The sequence below is a fragment of the Coregonus lavaretus genome (assembly GCF_964263955.1).
Source record: "Coregonus lavaretus genome assembly, chromosome: 12".
In the NCBI taxonomy this organism is placed as follows: Eukaryota; Metazoa; Chordata; class Actinopteri; order Salmoniformes; family Salmonidae; genus Coregonus; species Coregonus lavaretus.
Genome location: NC_139999.1, coordinates 34,310,785 through 34,317,170, shown reverse-complemented (window position 1 = coordinate 34,317,170; position 6,386 = coordinate 34,310,785).

Sequence of the window (6,386 nt, the reverse complement as noted above, 5' to 3'; positions counted from 1 at the left end):
TTTCGTGGCTAATTGAGGTAAAACTGTATTTCTGCTGATAGATTATGCATGTATGAACTACACATTGACACATCCAGCCCAAAGCTGGGAGGTTAAAAAAATATTTACTAGTCGCCAAAGTACCGAGCATGTCTTTAATATATAAATATTCAAAGCATTTAAAGAGACAACTAAAAGGTGTGCAATTATTGTCCTATTTACATTGTGTAATTTATTGACAGTCCATAACTAGCCCCACAAATAGGCTATCCAAAGTGAAACCAACTTGCCAAGGTAGCACACCAGCCCACTGAAGCTAATTGGAGAAATAAGTTGGCTAGCTTGCTAGCTAGTCTAGGCTACTTGCAGACACAATACCTGGTTAGACTGTCAAGTTATCTAGAAGGGTGAGTGACTGTAACTGTGTACTGTTTTGGCAGAGTGAAAGTACAAACGCTTCCCACGTTCGAACACACAACCAAGAGACACCCACATCAAAGCAAGCCTCCAAACCCCAAATATTTGTCTCAGTCGCATTTCCTAATGAGGATAATTGAAACTGAGGCTAAATCGGGAAGTTCAGCCCCCCTTTAATTGACATTATTATTAACCAAATCATTTATATACACAGCATACCAAGAGTGCATACACAAAATATTGATTGAACAACTCAGATAAAGAGATATGTGCAATGCTATATGTACAATACCACAAGTCAAATTTAAGTCCTCTTTGTGTATATTTATTACAAAATGTATAAGCAACATGAATTTCCCCAGGGCTGTGTAAACATTGGGGTTAAACTGCACGCCCATTGATTGCATAGTGTCAAAAAGTATTTTGGAGAGAGCAGAGAGAAGAGGAAGCCCTTATTGACCTCCCTGTGGTAGATTGATTGCAGTTAGCAGTAATGACAAGCAAGTCCTGGGCCAAACATCCACAACATGGGGAGTATTATTCACTCTGTTGTCAGAGCAGCCCACTATTGTTCCCTGAAATGTCACCCAAAAAATTAATAAAACATCTCTCCCTTTTGTGCTTGAATCTGATGCGTATGTGTGCTTGGTCTCTGAGTCATGCATTCAGACATTCCATGGTGAACCTGGAACTTTAATTCAAATGTAGGATATGGCGCTATAACTTGTCACTGCTTTTGTTTTTCTGAATGGATAGGTTCAAATCATATGGTAACCTTGTAATTGCTCTAAACATTGTGATTGAACAGCATAAGGGGGACAGTTATTTAACTCATACACATCTCTTGTCCAGAACCTTCGCATAATGTTCTTATTCATATATTACAACAAAATTAATTGCAAACTTTTAAGCTGTAGTGTTGAACATGACTGAATGTTACATATACACAAACCCCGTTCACACTTCTCACATATTTAAGAAGGAGACCGAAAATAACAAAACAACAAACTATTTACGTGTACATGTTAGACAATAATAATGAAATGCTCATCATGGACTCCTATAGCACTGCAAGGAGAATAAATGTTATTTTGAGGATCACTAGAACCGTACAGACAGGAAGGAGCATACAATATAATAATAATGTGTGAAAACTTCTAAAGATTACAGTAAATGAGAACCGCCCCACCCCCCCCCCCCCCCCGAGTGCTACACATTGTGTGTGGAGAGGAACATAACAGAACCCTAAACTGGTCGATGTTGTTCTCCGGTTTCATCCACAGGACTATGCCTAACTGTACTTGTCAATAAAATACTCTCTTGTTGATTCCAACAATATGATTGGCTCAGGTGTGCAATTGAAGTTTACAGGGGAAAATAAAAACAGGTTCCAGTGATTTAAAGTAGAATATGATTCAATTTTCAAACCTGACCACTATGATAGTGGCCAATGTTTAATTACATTAAATATGACAGTCCTATTTTGCAAATTGGGGCCCTGAAAGTCCTTTTCGTATGCAAAATGTTGCATTGCCATATTCTCTCACTCACATTCTTCAATCACTCAGCTTTGGACAGTCAGTGAAAAGTGCCCTGCATCTAAACTATTTGATCAGTGGTTCATATAAGAAATAAGAGCTTGCCACAAAACAACAGTCATTATATTGGTTTCATCGTTCTCCCCAAGCTCATAACATCAAACCAATCTCTGGTTGGGCCCAGAAGTTATCCCTGACTGTACAAATCCCTGACAACCTTATTCATGGTGGCGTGGTTTTCAAGGTCCTTCGAGCTTGAAGTGACCTGACCAGGAAAAACTCTTGGCACTATTAGCTGGTTCCTTTCTGCTAATCCCTAGTTAACTTGGATTCCTCAAAAATGATTCCTCACAATTAATATGCTCCTTGAACATGAGGAATGTGGATAATTGGATCATCAAAAATAGACAAGTGCAAGATCAGTGTTAAGATCTTAAATTCACTAGAGTCTTTACCTTTAAATTGCTTTAATTCTTATGTACAATAATCTTTCGGCACCATCTGCTCACAACTAGGTTAGTTATCCAGAAAACCATCAGGTGAGAGAGATCAATTGAGTTTTAGTTTTTTTACATGTATACATACAATTTAAAAATAATATCTATACAGTATATATAAAATACAGAAGCCTTGATGGGTACAGTACAGTAAATGGCCTCTATGTTCTACTCCAAACATCCCTTTGGATATCAATAAGGATTATCACCCCAATAACACAAACAGTTATGAAATGGAAGAACAGCAATGGACAAAAATAAAAAGGTGTATGGGCAAAGTTTTATAAGGCAAGAAGTAAACTTAATTAAAGAAAGTGGAGAATGCGTTCCATTTCTTATTTTGCCTTTTCAAGCAATAAACCTGTGATGCAAGTACAGCCAATGACGACTGACTGATGTAATTTCTTCTACGGCTGCTGATTGGTCTATCTTATATGTATATATATTTTTTTACCTTTATTTAACTAGGCAAGTCAGTTAAGAACAAATTCTTATTTACAATGACGGCCTACACCAGCCAAACGCGGACGACGTTGGGCCAATTGTGCGCCGCCCACTAATGTGTTCATTAGTGTTCTAACATGCCTTCACACATCCTTCATAAACCCCTGCCTCAAAGTACACAGATAGGTCACTACAGGGTGAAGCAAGCACAACATTTAGAATAAGTTAAAGATAAGAAAAGAAAAGAAAACAAGGACTGGGTAAGACCTGGAAAGCTTGGGGAGGAAAGCCAGTAAGAATGGAGTAAGATGAATATATTTTTTACATACTGTATCACTCAACCCCAGGAAATTATGTCACCAGAGACAGGAAGTCCTCATCCCTTGGCCCCTCGCAATACCTTACATATGATTGGATCATGGAGGAGTGGGGAGAGAGGTAAGATTGACTTCAGCACCTTAATACTCCCTGACACTGTGCAAATAGAGGGCCAGTCAGGCAGTTGAGGTGTTTGTTGTGTGATTGGGGGGTGTGGCGAGGGTATAGTTATTTTCCCTTCCAGTTGCAGTTGAAAAGCTGTGTTTAGTGTAGACACGGACTCTGTCCAGGTGGATATGGAGATATATATATCTCATTCCAAAATCATGGGCATTAATTTGGAGCTGGTCCCCCCCTTTGCTGCTATAACAGGGAAGGCTTTCCACTAGATATTGGAACATTGGTGCGTTGACTTGCATCCATTCAACGTTGACTTGCTTCCATTCAACCACAAGAACATTCGTGAGGTCGGGCACTGATGTTGGGCGATTAGGCCTGGCTCACAGTCGGCGTTCAGATTCATCCCAAAGGTGTTCGATGGGGTTGAGGTCAGGTCTCTGTGCAGGCCAATCAAGTTCTTCCACACCGATCTCCACAAACCATTTCTGTATGAACCTCGCTTTTGTGCACAGGGGCATTGTCATGCTGAAACAGAAAAGGGTCTTCCCCAAACTGTTGCCATAAAGTTGGAAGCACAGAATCGTCTAGAATGTCATTGTATGCTGTAGCATTAAGATTTCCCTTCACTGGAACTAAGGGGCCTAGCCCAAACCACAAAAAACAGCCCCAGACCATTATTCCTCCTCCACCAAACTTTACAGTTGGCACTATGCAAGTAGCGTTCTCCTGGCATCCGCCAAACACAGATTAGTCCATCGGACTGCCAGAAGTGTGATTCATCACTTCAGAGAACGCGTTTCCACTGCTCTAGAGTCCAATGACGGCGAGCTTTACACCACTCCAGCCAACGCTTGGCATTGCACATGGTGATCTTAGGCTTGTGTGCAGCAGCTCGGCCATGGAAACACATTTCATGAAGCTCCCAATGAACAGTTCTTGTGCTGACGTTGCTTCCAGAGGCAGTTTGGAACTCGGTAGTGAGTGTTGCAACCGAGAACAGACGATTTTTATGCGCTACGCGCTTCAGCACTCAGCAGTCCCTTTCTGTGAGCTTGTGTGGCCTACCACTTCGCAGCTGAGCCGTTGTTGCTCCTAGACGTTTCCAATTCACAATACCAGCACTTACAGTTGACCGGGGCAGCTCTAGCAGGGCAGAAATGTGACGAACTGACTTGTTGGAAAGGTGGCATCCTCTGACGGTGCCACGTTGAAAGTCACTGAGCTTTTCTGTAAGGCCATTCTACTGCCAATGTTTGTCTATGGAGATTGCCTGGCTGTGTGCTCGATACACCTGTTAGCAACGGGTGTGGCTGAAATAGCCAAATCCACTCATTTGAAGGGGTGTCCACATACTTTTGTGTGTGTGTGTTTGTGTGTGTATGTATATATACACACTACCGTTCAAAAGTTTGGGGTCACTTAGAAATGTCCTTGTTTTCAAAAGAAAAGCAATTTTTTTGTCCATTAAAATAATATCAAATTGATCAGAAATACAGTGTAGACATTGTTAATGTTGTAAATGACTATTGTAGCTGGAAACGGCTGATTTTTTATGGAATATCTACATAGGCGTACAGAGGCCCATTATCAGCAACCATCAGTCCTGTGTTCCAATGGCACGTTGTGTTTGCTAATCCAAGTTTATCATTTTAAAAGGCTAATTGATCATTAGAAAACCCTTTTGCAATTATGTTAGCACAGCTGATAACTGTTGTGCTGATTAAAGAAGCAATAAAACTGGCCTTCTTGAGACTAGTTGAGTATCTGGAGCATCAGCAATTTTGGGTTCGATTACAGGCTCAAAATGGCCAGAAACAAAGAACTTTCTTCTGAAACTTGTCAGTCTATTCTTGTTCTGAGAAATGAAGGCTATTCCATGCGAGAAATTGCCAAGAAACTGAAGATCTCGTACAACGCTGTGTACTGCTCCTTCACAGAACAGCGCAAACTGGCTCTAACCGGAATAGAAAGAGGAGTGGAAGGCCCCAGTGCACAACTGAGCAAGAGGACAAATACATTAGAGTGTCTAGTTTGAGAAACAGACACCTCACAGGTCCTCAACTGACAGCTTCATTAAATAGTACCTGCAAAACACCAGTCGCAACGTCAACAGTGAAGTCATATCTCAGACTGGCCAATAAAAATAAAAGATTAAGATGGGCAGTCTGAGATATGGCTTTTTCTTTGCAACTCTGCCTAGAAGGTCAGCATCCCGGAGTCGCCTCTTCACTGTTGATGTTGAGACTGGTGTTTTGCGGGTACTATTTAATGAAGCTGCCAGTTGAGGACCTGTGAAGCACCTGTTTCTCAAACTAGACACTCTAATGTATTTGTCCTCTTGCTCAGTTGTGCACCGGGGCCTCCCGCTCCTCTTTCTATTCTGGTTAGAGCCAGTTTGCGCTGTTCTGTGAAGACATTTCTAAGAGACCCCAAACTTTTGAACGGTAGTGTATATATATATATATATATATATATATATATATGAGTATACCAAACATTAGGAACACCTTCCTAATATTGAGTTGCACCCCCCCTTTTGCCCACAGAACAGCCTCAATTTGTCGGGGCATGGACTCTACAACGTGTCAAAAGCGTTCCACAGGGATGCTGGCCCATGTTGACTCCAATGCTTCCCACAGTTGTGTCAAGTTGGCTGGATGTCCTTTGGGTGGTGGACCATTCTTCATACAAATGGGAAACTGTTGAGAGTGAAAAACCCAACAGCGTTGCAGTTCTTGACACAAACCGGTGCGCCTGGCACCTACTACCATACCCTGTTCAAAGCCACTTAAATATTTTGTCTTGTCTATTCACCCTCTGAATGGCACACATACACAATCCATTTCTCAATTGTCTCAAGGCTTAAAAATACTTCTTTAACCTGTCTCCTCCCCTTCATCTACACTGATTTGAAGTGGATTTAACAAGTGACATAAATAAGGGATCATAGCTTTCACCTGGAATCACCTGGTCAGTCTATGTCACGGAAATAGCAGTTGTCCTTAATGTTTTGTATACTCAGTATATATATATATATATATATATATATATATATACACACTTCTTTTTTTTT